At 45.1% G+C, this 12750-nt stretch overlaps 1 long non-coding RNA gene across 4 annotated transcripts in view; it reads left to right on the top strand.

Moving 5' to 3' along the window:
* Positions 1–5522: 5522 nt before the first annotated feature.
* LOC121100194 overlaps positions 5523–12750 on the top strand; it is a 236554-nt gene continuing 229326 nt past the window's right edge. For all 4 annotated transcript variants that reach the window (XR_005831922.1, XR_005831920.1, XR_005831923.1 and 1 more), the window contains exon 1: positions 5523–5707. This is a non-coding gene — a long non-coding RNA (uncharacterized LOC121100194). The remainder of the gene's footprint in view (positions 5708–12750) is intronic.

The raw sequence follows: 12750 nt of genomic DNA, 5'->3' as shown, positions 1-12750 counted from the left end.
ATTATATTGAAAGTGGTGAGAGCTGCCCATGTGTGTTTCTTTTTTTCTCTCTCCTATATTTGCTGAAGCAGAGGAGTTGGAATCATTTTTCTAAGAATTGTTTACTTTCCTGCTGCAGTCCAATGAGATACGATAGACTTTACTCTTCATCCTGTCAGTATTTGGTCATTTTCTCAAGTTACATCAACAAAGACCATGGGATTCAGTTTAACCCTGTTTGGCTAATGTTTTTCTGCATAATCTACTGTTTAGGGAGTGACCCTGTCAGGCCCGCAGCTGGACCAACTGGGCTCGAGCAGAATTCTACAGGGCTTGAGTTCAACAGCCCGCGAGGCAAAGGCTAAGAGCCCTGAGTGACTCACTCTGATTTCCTCGTGGGCTCCCGGTTTCACCACTTTCTTGGTAAAGCAAATCTCTTTAGAACATGTCACAATCACCGTGTCCTTCAGTTTTTGCAGAAAAGGGGAAATGCCATTGGACACGAAGCTTATTGGAGGAAGGCTTGGACAGGGAATGGATATGCAAAGGTGTGTGGTGAGAACCTACGTGGGCGGTGAATGGGAACGGTGATGGGGCTGTGAGGAGAAGTGGGGGCCAGGACAGCACCCGTCTTCCAAGGCACTGGAAAGGGGCAAGCTGAAGGCTGTGGGGCACTCACGCATGGTGATGAAATGCCACCCACCCTTCGTGTGTGTCTTTCGCTGCACTTGCACAGTTGGGCAAATGGTTCAGTTCCTCCCTGAAGGCTGATGTCCCAACTTTCGTGTTGGGGTAGGGTGGCCATCAGGGACAAACGTGAGAAGTAAAGAACTGTGGGGAGTCTTGCCTCCAGGGGTTGCTTGAACACCACCACGGCGAGTTCCCAGTCGCTGACGCGGTGTATCCTATCCTGTTTATGCTCAGTGCCTGGCATAGAACAAATGTTTGTTGATTGAATGAAAAACTGCACGGGACTCACCAAAGAAGTTTCCTGAGGGAAAGGGAACGGATAACAGACTTGCTCTTTTCTTGGCAGCCATTACCACAACAACTCTCAAACATAAATGTCAATCATATGTTTCAGTCATTACCTTTGCCTGTCACCATCTTCCCCATGACCCCCTCCCCATTCTCCGGAGTTAAGCATGGTTAGGTAAGTGAGGATAACTTGCAATATCTCAAAATGTGACAGAGTGGGCCTTTGATCTAAATGTTTTTTATGGAGCCAGCTTTTTTAGTGAGGCCAGTTAAGGTAGCCACGGACACAAAGGGTGGATTCAAGCTTCGCCTCGCGCCTCTGACTTCTCCATTGCTGCCTGCCACAGAGGAAAGGCGTCAGGAGTTCAAGGCCCTTTTTGTTTACTGCAGAGTCCTCCTGCTGCTACGTTCTACTCCTGTCTGGAATTGCAGAGAACAGACGTTGGGACTTGAAAAATTGCATATGCCAACGTGTTCAGGGCTGTGTTATCACTTTATGGAAAGTCTTGCGCTGCTCTTAAAGTTTGTGAAAAATCATGTTTTCACCACCTCAGGGGGGACCGAGCCAAACATTTGGTAAATTTCTGCCTGAAGTCTGTTTGGAGGCTTTTTTTATGGATGAAAGATGCGTGCTTCACAGTCTCATCACTGTTGGACCTGGGTGGTAAGGTTTCCTTTAGCTTAAATACACACACACACACACACACACACACACACACACACACACACGGTAGAAGTGGGGGGAATCCCTGACTGAGATATAACAATATTGTCAAAAGGTCTTCTTATGCAGAAATAATTCCTAAAAATAAATAATCAAACAAATATGGAAATTCAGAATAGTTGGAGTTAACCAACTTGACCTGGACCAAGTCAGTTCTGACCTCGCCCCTGAGAGCTTCTGTTTAATTCTGGTTGGATTTAACTCATGTTTGCAACAACGTGGAGTAGAGGTAAGCGTGTAACCTGGCTTATGGTAACAGTCTTGTCTCTGGCAACAAAACCTGTTGCACCAGGAAGAACTGAACGCTCTGGGTTGAAGTTTAATGACCAGACTCAAGCTAGATAAATGAATAACACTGAATTCATGGCCAAATTTTGCCAGAGAGTCAGTGCTTTTTCAGTAAATGCCAAACAAAACAAACACATGATTAAGGGTTTGTCAGGCACCCCCCGACCCCCCTGTTCAGAAAGGCCTTCCTGGACACTTTCTCAAATACATCTGATGCCATTGGCCTGCAGTTAGCACATAGGTGGTACTTTGGCGGGAGTCTATTATCCTCCGGGAAATTTATTTACTTCTAACAGAACAAAATGGAGCACACATCCAGGGCCTGAGGGCATCCACTTAGCCGATAATCATAGCAATAAAAATTAATCTCCCCCTTTAGCAACCTTGGACTGGAAAGGAAATGGTGAGAACAATGTCTCTGAAGGCTGCCAGACCAAAAGGATGAGTCTTGTCCATTGTGGGGAGAACTACCCTCCCTTGTCTGGATGTCTGTTTTTATTAGGAATCCTAGATTTTTCTTAGGTGAACCTGTAAACCAGTAATAGGCTACCTGGCTATTAAACCAACTTCTTATCCCCAGCCTTGCACCTAGGCCTGCTGTGAATGGGTGTGTCTCTGCTCACGGCCTAAGCCGGCTGCCTACCCCGGCTTGGAGCCTTTGTTCTAGACACTGCAAGCGCTCTTCTGATGCCATTTTGAACTCGTGACCCTGGCTGGCATGTGGATGGTGAAGAGCAGAGAGAAAATCCCACTCCCAGCTGCCGCTGGCGGGGCTGGTTCTGACCCATGTTTTCCTCTGGTTCATGTCGGACGGATGCCTTCTGAGTCCAGCTTGGCAAGCCCTGCGGCCTTCCTATGTGAGCAGGACTTGAGCTGGTCATGCTTTTGGCTTGCTCTGTGCCACTCACTGAAGGGGTTCCTATGTAAGTCCTTAGAACCCCATGTGGACCCCAAAACTCAGAACTACAAAAAGGCCTCAGATTAATTTCCTTTCTATCTCTTTCAGGCCAGTCTCTGGGCCTCTCACGTGTACACAGGCTCTTGGTAACTTCTCCTGTTGGACTCTCAGGGACCTGAACAATTTTCCTGCTATTCCCTTTACCTGGAGCAATCTTTCCTAGCTCTTCATCCCATGGCTGGATCCTTCTTTTCCTTTAGGACTCAGTTTCTTCTGAGAGGCTTTCTCTGACTAAGCTTCCACCATGCTGTTTGCAATTTTCTGTTGGGGCCCTGTGTTCATAGACTTTGAACCACTTACCACAATTAGTTATGATGTATATGTCTACTTGTTTATTGCTTTTCTCTCCAAATAGAGAGTAAACTATCAAGTCTCTGCTACCCCTTGCATTATATCTAGCACTTAGCACACAGTAGGTTGTCAATAAATATATACTCACTGAAGAGATCCATGAGGCTCCTGTCAGCCCCTGAAAATGACCAGAACCCTACTTTAGTTTTCCCAGAAAAGTTCAGAAAACAACTTTGCCTCTCTCCCCCTAAATTAGGAGAGCAGAGAGAAGAGTGAGCATAAGAGGGAATAGCAAGATATTTCCAGCAAGACTTTCATTGCCATCCAAGAAAAATATTAGCAGGCTAAGCTAACACCCTTGTGCCCAGACATGTCTGCCCCTACCAGCCGATTTGCCAACATTTCCCACTCTGCCTCGCTGGGCGACTTGTGCCAGAAGCCCCTGTCTCCCTTTATGGTTAACTCTGAGAATTGACTAAAGAATTGTTGGCACCTCATTTATCCCCTGGCATCCTCACAGCAAGAATTAATCATCCCCATGAGACTTGTTTATGTGCTCGATTGCTTTGGATAGTTCTGGTGCCTTCAGCGGGGGCAGCCCTCTGCATAGAGCCTGTGGAGGGCCAGGATGTTTCCCTGTCCTGCTACCCAAGTTGCTCTCAGTGACGTCAATTCGGTTCCTTTCTGTTCCATTCAACCCAATCCAACCTTTACTGAACTCCTACAATGTCGATAAATACTGGTTAGTGAAGCTCTTCACTAAACCGTAGGAGGGGTTTCTTCCAACAGGTGACAGTGGGGTTGGCTGGTCTCGTTGGGAACCTCTGGGCGCTGCACCACTCTCTAGGTCTCTGGACCTTGATGAGAGGAGCGTCGCTGTGATGGCTTGTTCACTGCAGCTTCCATGGTGACCATGTGTATCAGGACATCACCCAGGGAAGGTCATTTGAACCAACAGTCTCTTGAATATTTTTAGTGTCCCTTTTCTTCCCCATTTCTCTCTTACTTCTTGTCTCCAACCCTGATACTTCCTGTACTTTTCTTCCTTCTCTGTAAGATGCACATGGACGCGGTCAGAGATATCGGTCGCCACTGGGGCTCTGGGATCATGGTAGAATCTGTCCCGAGTCAGAGAGGCTCCTTCAGCACCTCACTCAGTATTTCCTTTATTATAATTCATTCCACGTGATTCCTTTTGTTATAAATTTACTGTGATTTCTTTCAAAAGCCTTAGTAGGGCACACTCTATGGGCCAGGTACTCTAAACCTTGCTTTCAAAGTAGCTCACAATGCACTGAAGAAAATAGACGCTTAAGCAGGTAAACGTAAAGCAAAGCAAAGTCCCCTGTTTCTATGCTACACATACGTGTATGTGTGCGTACAGTGTTCTGTGGGGGCTGTGGTCAGACCCTGAAAATGACCAGGTCTCCAGATTAGTTCTTCTTGTTATATTTCTGACTGGTACAAATTTATCAACTCTTTACATTAGGGGTTGCAAATTCGATTGCCTACATGACTCGGGTCATGAAATAGCCAGGTCAAAAATGCAATAAGCTGCGGGACTTTGGCGTATTGGAGAGAGCATGCCCAGTCTAAGGAGGTCAGTGACTTACCCAAAGTTGTCTGATTATTGCTACTCCAAATGAAAGACCACTATTGCCACATCTTTTGATTGTTTAGGAGTAACATGGGAACCTGATTGCTCATGTGACATTTCCCAATGTTTAAATCATGCCATTGGGAAAAGAAAATCCAGCCCAGTTCTGAATATAACTCACAGTCACCAATTTGTAAGACTGATTTGCACCAGAAATGCAGACTTATTTATGAACATTTTAGCTCAACTGGAAATCACGTGGGCTAATTTCCTGGGATTTTAGATACCACATATCAGTTCGTCTCGCGAGGTCTGCCACCCTCAGCTGCCGTGTGTCATTGTCTATTCTCAGGTGATCCATTGTCCTCCAAACGATTCACCTGACTTGTTGCCATTCATGTGATGGGGCTCATGAGGACCCACAAATCAGTCAGAGTCCTGTCGTTGCCTTGAGTTGCGCTGGTTTTCGTTTTCTCTGCCTTGCCTGAATTCTGCTGTAGGGTCCCCGCTTCTTCTCATTTCCTCCACTCTCCTTACCTCCTGGCAGAGATTGATTAGCTGTTTATGGAAACTGTTTATTCTTCCTGGATACGTGACTGAATTTCTGGGTTCCTGGGCCCCTTTCCCTGTCTTCCCTGCAGTTAGGGGAGACCATGTGACTGCGTGACCAGTGACATTTCCACGAGCTGACCCAAAGCGCCTCCTGCAGGAAGTACTGCTCCCTGCTGCAACTTACTTTCCTCATCCAGTGGGTCCATGCACATGACCGTGGCAGCCTGGCTGAGCTTCGACTATGGCCAGGCCACAAAGGGGAAGACTCTTGGATCCTTGCATGAATACTCGGGGGAGAGCTGCCTGCTGCTCAGAACCTCCGGCTTTCTACTTGGCGTGGGTGAGAATTTAACTGCTGCTATGCTTGAGTCATTATCTGTTAGGTGTGTGCTAGCAACTGTTAGACACCAGCTGGATTATAAGCAGCATGATATCAGAGAGACTGCTGTATTGGTCTTTTCCTAGCTGTATTCCTAGAACCCTAGCACAGGGGCAGACACACCAGTGGTACTCAGTAAATGCTTCTGGAATGAATGAATGAATGAACGAATGAATGAATGAATGTCTCCATACAACTTTAGAGCTGGTAGGGACTGAGGCATCATACATCCTGGTCATCATATTATAATAAAGAAATGAAGGCTCACAGAGAAGAAGTGACTTGTTCAAGGTCAAAAAACTAGTTAATTCCAGAACAAGGGTCAGCAAGCACAGAGCTTCAATCTGTAGTCTTTCACTATCCATGTTTCCCTCTATGGTAACCATACTGCTGAGGAAAGAAAGGGATAATTTCATGCTCTAATTTGTAACCTAGTATCTTGTCAAGAATGAGTTGAATAGTCATACAGTTCACTTGGGAAATATGTTGTGAGTGGGCCATAGTGCTTTGCTGGGGCTTCATGAGAAACCCCTTTGTAAATCTCATAGTGGGGAACACGTGTAACCGTCACCTGATCTGTACTTTATAGAGTTAGGGAAGCCATCCCACAACAAGTGGACTTGAACGGGGTTTTGCAGAAAGGGTTGGATCTGGTATGAGGGATAAAGTCTTGGAGTCGGCTGCTGTGTGTACCAAAGCTCAGAGTCAGCAAAGGCTGCTCTGAACAGCTGCAGCAGTCTTAGCAAGACTGAGGCCCAGTCTGACTGAAGGGCTGTTGGCAACTTGGCCAAAAAAAAAGGACAGACGGATAATAAGACTCAAAGATTATATTTGATAGTTGGTACTTCGATCGCTTTTATTTGAATAAAAGTAATAGGTATACATATCAACTCCATTTCATCTAAAGAACATCCAGTTCATTAAACATTTATGTAGAACACCTTTCCCCACACATACACAGGCTTATCCCAACGCAACCACTGAAAATCTGTAAGTTTTCCACAAAGACCTTTGAAAACTCAGTTCCTTGATTGAATGACTGAAAAATACAGACTCTTTTGGGCCATTACTCTTTGTTTCTGGTTTTACAAATCCATAATTCTGTAACCTATGTCTTTTAACTATCTTTCAAAAGCAGGCATATCCTGAGAAGTCCTGGTTGTCACACTAGCCCTCACTATGGCATTGACCTTGTCTGCTGTGAAACCCGTCTGGGTGGGCAGGTAGCTCTAAGTGGCGGAAGCAACAGTCGTATTCATTCGCTCTTCTGGAGCAGGTTTGCGAGGAGCTGGGACTCCGTGCGATAAATGCGTTGCCAACTTCAAGAGCTCAAGGTGGGGAAATATATGTTTTCCCAAAAGGTACTTTGTGCTTGCAATTTATTCCCTTGAGGGTACAGTGACTATTTTTGATCGGCCAATGCTACAGAAGGTATAGATTCTAAACCTTCAGAAATGAGGGACACATCTTCTCTAGTCTATGGTCAGACTGTTTGGGGCCACGATAAGACTGGTTTTAATGGATTGGCATTTTAGCTGCAGTGTGGTAATGCGCAAATCCCTGTGTCACTGTTATGGCTTGTCCCAAGTCAAGGACCATAGTCCAGGAGATCAGAGGCTAGTGTCACCTCCAGAGAGGCCTGCCCAGGACAGCATGCGCAGGGATACCTGAAATGGGCACCATTCCAGCTAGCACACCTGGTTGTTTTTCTCTTGAAACTGAACCAAATGCTGAGCCCAGCAGTGGCCCCTGAGAGTCTGGGGGACTGAGTTAAGGGAAGCTTGCTCTGTCCCCTCCCTTGGAGGACTGCTCTCATAGGTCACCTTAAGTACAACGTTTGTCAAATTAAGTGCATAAAAAGGTAGCTTCCCAGATCCTCAGAATGTGTAGGACTTTCCCAGGAGGAGCACCTGAAAAGGTCAACATGGTTGAACTTGGGGAGCGAAGTACAAAAGGAGAAGCAGGTGTATGCAATGCTGTGGAAATATTTTCAGTGGCCAATTGCTCTGTGCTTATATGTATCATGTCTCATGTCCACAAGGGAAGCTACCTGTACCGTGAATGTTTGCCTTGTTCTCTGGGGATGAGGTAGGGTAGGGAGGACAGAGGAGTGAAGCAGAGAATTTGAGAATTTTAGAAATCATATTTTAAAGGTTGTTTTTCATATTTGATTTTTTAACAAGTTGCATAGAAAGTGAAAAAATTGCAGAGAAGGAAAGGGGAAACCCCTCTTATCCAAGCTGTGTCATTGTGGGGTTGTGCAAATTTGTATTTCTGCAATCTCAGGGCTTTCTCAACGACAGTCTTCTCTCTAAGGATGGGACAAAAACTGCTTCTCCCTACACCTTTCTGAGTTGCCCCATAGTTTTCACACACTCCCCCCACCCCCTTCTCCCTCAAACACAGTCTGCAGCACTGCGAGATTGGGCAATGACATTTTCACACTCTCGAGTGCTGGCCATTTTGCAATTACGAATGTAATAGACAGAATCTGTGTCAAGTTCTGTTTTGAGCCTTCCTGTTTGGCTGAGCTTTGTGCAGCTCTTCAGCTGTTCTTCTGAACAGGTAACATTCAGTGTGTACAAGGAGGCACCTGCCATTATCACCTTATCTATTTTCAAAGTCTGATCTTTTCACAAAGGAATCAGAGTGAAAAAAACAAGCGCATTCTCCCACCCTTCCCCCATGCCGAAGCGCTTCCAGAGTAATCTCCATGTGAGCACGGACCAAGCTTGAGAAGCTGGAGCCCAAAGGGAAAAAGGGGTTTGTGAGAGTTATGAGCAGATGGAGGGAGGGTTTTATTTTTAATTAGGGGCTTGTTTAGGATGGAAATCTGTATGTAATCTGAACTGCTGCGTGCAGGCTGGTGGACACTGAATGAGCGAACAATGGGAACCTCTGTTGGAACTTTATCTGAGCTTCAACTCTGTTTTCCATACCTCAGTTGTCCAGGTAACTATACTGTCGAATGCAGTGACTTACCTGTAAGGAGTTCTCAGACCAAGGGGAGGGAAACTGTATACAGCCCCCTGCTGATGGCAACGTGGGGAGGGAGAGCAAGAGAGAATGAACCCCTGTTGCAAACTGAAATGACTTTGTTGCCCTGTACTAAAGGCTTGTTTCCAAATCTGGGGCAAGTACCCAGAATTCTCCTTTCTCTCTCTTCTGCCAGAACAGACGAGTCTTTTCCTTGTGCACCTTCCTAGTTCTTGGTCATCCGATGGCTTCTAGGGGGACCAGTTAAAAATTTAGGCTCGGAAATGCTGCTTCCGCCCCTGCACAGTAAGCTGCACTTGGAGGCCATGTCATAAACCCACACAAACATATTTCCGTCTCCGTTTTGAAAGTTCACATCACTTTCTTGACCTCCTTGTATACAATAAGACTGGAGCCAAAGAAGTACTTTGCCTCATCAGGTGGGGGCTTTGGTGCCTTGTCCTGACTTTTCTGTGTGTATCAATATTTCTTGGAAGAGGTATTTCCCTTATGAACTGCTGTCCTGGGGCTGGGGATCCGAGCACCCTGCCACCTAGCAATAATGGATAAGCTAAGTCGAGCAGACAGACTATCTCATTGATTCAGGGTTTGGGTGAGAAGGATAAACATAGAGCTGTGCTTTGCCCAAATCCAGTCCTCTCGCCTGTCATTCTCTCTTTTGAAATAGCTGAGTTCTTTCGAAATAATGTAGTACGGGGGAAGAGGGCACGATAAGGCATCATCGGAGAGAAATCCATCAGTGCGCGTGCAGATGAACCTTGAGAAGGATTAAAAAGTTTGACTTCAGGATTATTGTCGCGAGTTTATTGAATGATTTTCTTCTAAGGAGATTTCGGAAATTTTCATAAGTGAACTGGATCTAGTTCTTTCTTGAAGATCCAAGAAGAAATTCAGGATGAGATCCAGTAAAGAAGGGGTGCCCTTCTCTTGAAGAAAGAGGGAAATAAGAAGGCAGCCTTTGATGTAGTCAATGGCATCAATGAGATGGCATCAATGAGATGGGGGGAGAAAAGGAGAGGAGTGGAATTTTCAAAGAGGAAACCAAGACTCAACATCCTTTTAAAAATTACTTATGAAAGTTTATAAAAATATTTTTATTTAATAACTTATTGTCAGTGGACTGGGGCCAATTAACTTATGATAGGTAGAATTAAGTGTAGTAAAAAAATAGAAAACGCCAGAGGGAAAAAAAAAGTACCACCACACATTGGGAAGGAGGAGAAGATCGTGAACACATTCATCCATTAACAACATTTTCTGCTTATGAAATTAAAAAAATCTCTCACATTATTACTCTCTTTACATGACTCAAAAACGATTATTGTTCCTTGTGGTATGTAGGAAATGTGGGTCTGCAAAAGGTACTCCAGATGTGAAATTCAGATTGTCTTGGCAGGTAATACAATCAAAGGCATTTATTCTCTGCAGTTTTCGAAGCTGCTCTCCTGGAAGGATACACCTGACGGGAGGCAGACGCAAAGCATGAGGGGAGAGGAGTCAGAGAATCCAGGCTGGCTTTCCGAGAGAAAAAACAGTCCTTTAGAGTCTGGTTTGGGCGTGCAGAAAAGCAGCTGTGCCCGCCAAAGAGGGAATTTCAGGAAGACAGAGGTGAGGAGTGAATATTGGGCATTTTGGCGTGGGAATACATCCTCAGGAACAAAACGGGTGTATCTTGTTGGATTGGGCTTATGACATTGGTTATACTCAGATTTTCAAACAGAAGTTCCTGGATCGATGCCTCAGTCTATGGCATTAACAAAATAATTCAATGGCTTAAATAGTGTAAGTAGAGGCTGATGTTTCTCTGTATTCATCACTCAGTCTACAATGTTTACAAACCTCGTAATGTTTGCAGGCTGGGAGCCAATGGGGTAGAGAGACTTAGGTTTCAGTTTTGAATAACGTTTTTGCCTTATTATAATCTAATTGAGTCTTTCAAGGCCCTTTAACGGTTTCCTTCATAGTCTGGACACTTATGTCTACTGCTCCTTGGATGGATTACGTTCACTAAGAGCTATTCATTTTAGCAAGAGCCTATGTTAAGAATGAGACCAAAGAAGAGATCTTTATCTGCATTCAGACCCAGGGCAGCACCTGGGAATTTGTAACTGACAAACTGAACTGTTGGGACTGGAGGCTAAAGATGGCTGTACAACAATTACCATAGTCAATATCAACTGAGCATTTGGTGCTAAGTGTATCCCTATCATGAAGGTTAATGTTTATGTGCCAACTTGACTGGGCTAAGGGATATCCAGATAGCTGGTAAAACATTATTTCTGGGCTTGTCTGTGAGGGTGTTTCTAGAAGAGATTAACATTTGAGTCAGGAGACTGAGTAAAGAAAATCCGCCCTCACCAATGTGGACTGGCATCATCCAATCCTTTGAGGGCCCAAATAGGACAACACAGCAGAGGAAGGGTGAATTCTCTCTTTTTGAGCAGGGACGTCTACCTTCTCCTGCCTTTGGACATGGAAACTCCTGGTTCTTGGGCCTTCGGCTTCAGACTAGGAGTTATAGCATCTGATTCCCCTTGTTCTCAGGTCTTCAGACAGAGACTGAATTATACCACTGGCTTTCCTAGTCCACCAGCTTACAGACCACGTATTGTAGATGTCTTGGCCTCCGTAATCGCATGAGTCAACTCCCATAATAAATCTCCTCCTTTGTATCTGTCCATATCTCATTAGTTCTGTTGCTCTAGAGAACCCTAATAATACACACATATCATCTCTTTTATTTTATTTTTTATTTTTTTTTTATTTATTTATTTATTTTTTTTAAGATTTTATTTATTTATTTGACAGAGATAGAAACAGCCAGCGAGAGAGAGAACACAAGCAGGGGGAGTGGGAGAGGAAGAAGCAGGCTCATAGTGGAGGAGCCTGATGTGGGGCTCGATCCCATAATGCCGGGATCACGCCCTGAGCCGAAGGCAGACGCTTAACCGCTATGCCACCCAGGCGCCCCTATTTTTTATTTTTTAAATACGTATTTATTTGAGAGAGGGAATGCGTAAATGCATGTGCATGAGTGGGGGGAAAAGCAGAAAGGGAGGGGCAGGGAGGGGGAAAGAATCTCAGGCAGACTCCCCACTGAGTGCCGAGGACAACATGGGGCTTGATCTCACAACCCTGAGATCATAACCCGAGCTGAACCCAAGAGTCAGACTCTTAACCAACTGAGCCACCCAGGCGCCCCTCAGTTTTATTTAAATTGGAAGTCAGTGAGAGTTTACTGTTGCCTTTTAAGGAGAGGTATTGTTAGACCCAGGCTTTGGTTGTTACTTCCTGAGAAAAGTTTCCTTACTATATATAACACTTATTGACCAGTAAATGGCCCAGGGACATCCTGCTCTTGGAAGCCCACCTCTACTCTTCACAAAGGGATTCCCTTGAGCCTTTGATCAGATAATTCCTCAAGGAATGGGAGAGAACCTGAGGTCAGGAAAGGTTTCCTTGTGATGTTTCTAAAGAGATGCACTGGTTTAAAAAGCCAGTGTGTGAAACAGTTGTTTTCCAACTTCATAATCATAATAAAAATAAAATGGATTTTTGAGCTTCTCTTAAGGTCCCCCACACTTTACGTTTAATGTCCCTCAATTTTACACAATTCCTGTAAGGTAGATGGTATTATTGCCCTTTCATGCATAAGGAAGTGCAAACGTATAGAAGTTAGGGAATTTGCCTAAGACCACACAGCTAGTTCGCCTCCAGAGCTTTTTCCTAGTCTAAGACACGCACTGCAGCATGTTCAGAATGTCACACACACACACACACACACACACACACACACACGCACGCACACGGTGTCTCCTGGGTTTAATAATCACGTTCACATCACGAGTAACTAGCACACATCGTGTGTTCCTACGGCACTGGACACGGGTCTGATGCTTTGTCGTAAATGACACCCCCCAGAATATGGATTGAGAGGTACTGTTCCTATGTAGTAGCAGTGGTATGCACGAACCCCCCAACTCAGAACAAGGAGCGGGGCCCTGCTG

This window comes from Ursus maritimus, unplaced genomic scaffold, assembly GCF_017311325.1.
Source record: "Ursus maritimus isolate PB19 unplaced genomic scaffold, ASM1731132v1 scaffold_35, whole genome shotgun sequence".
Lineage (NCBI taxonomy): Eukaryota > Metazoa > Chordata > Mammalia > Carnivora > Ursidae > Ursus > Ursus maritimus.
Note: the sequence above shows the minus strand (reverse complement) of the source record. Positions and strands in the feature narration are given on the sequence as shown.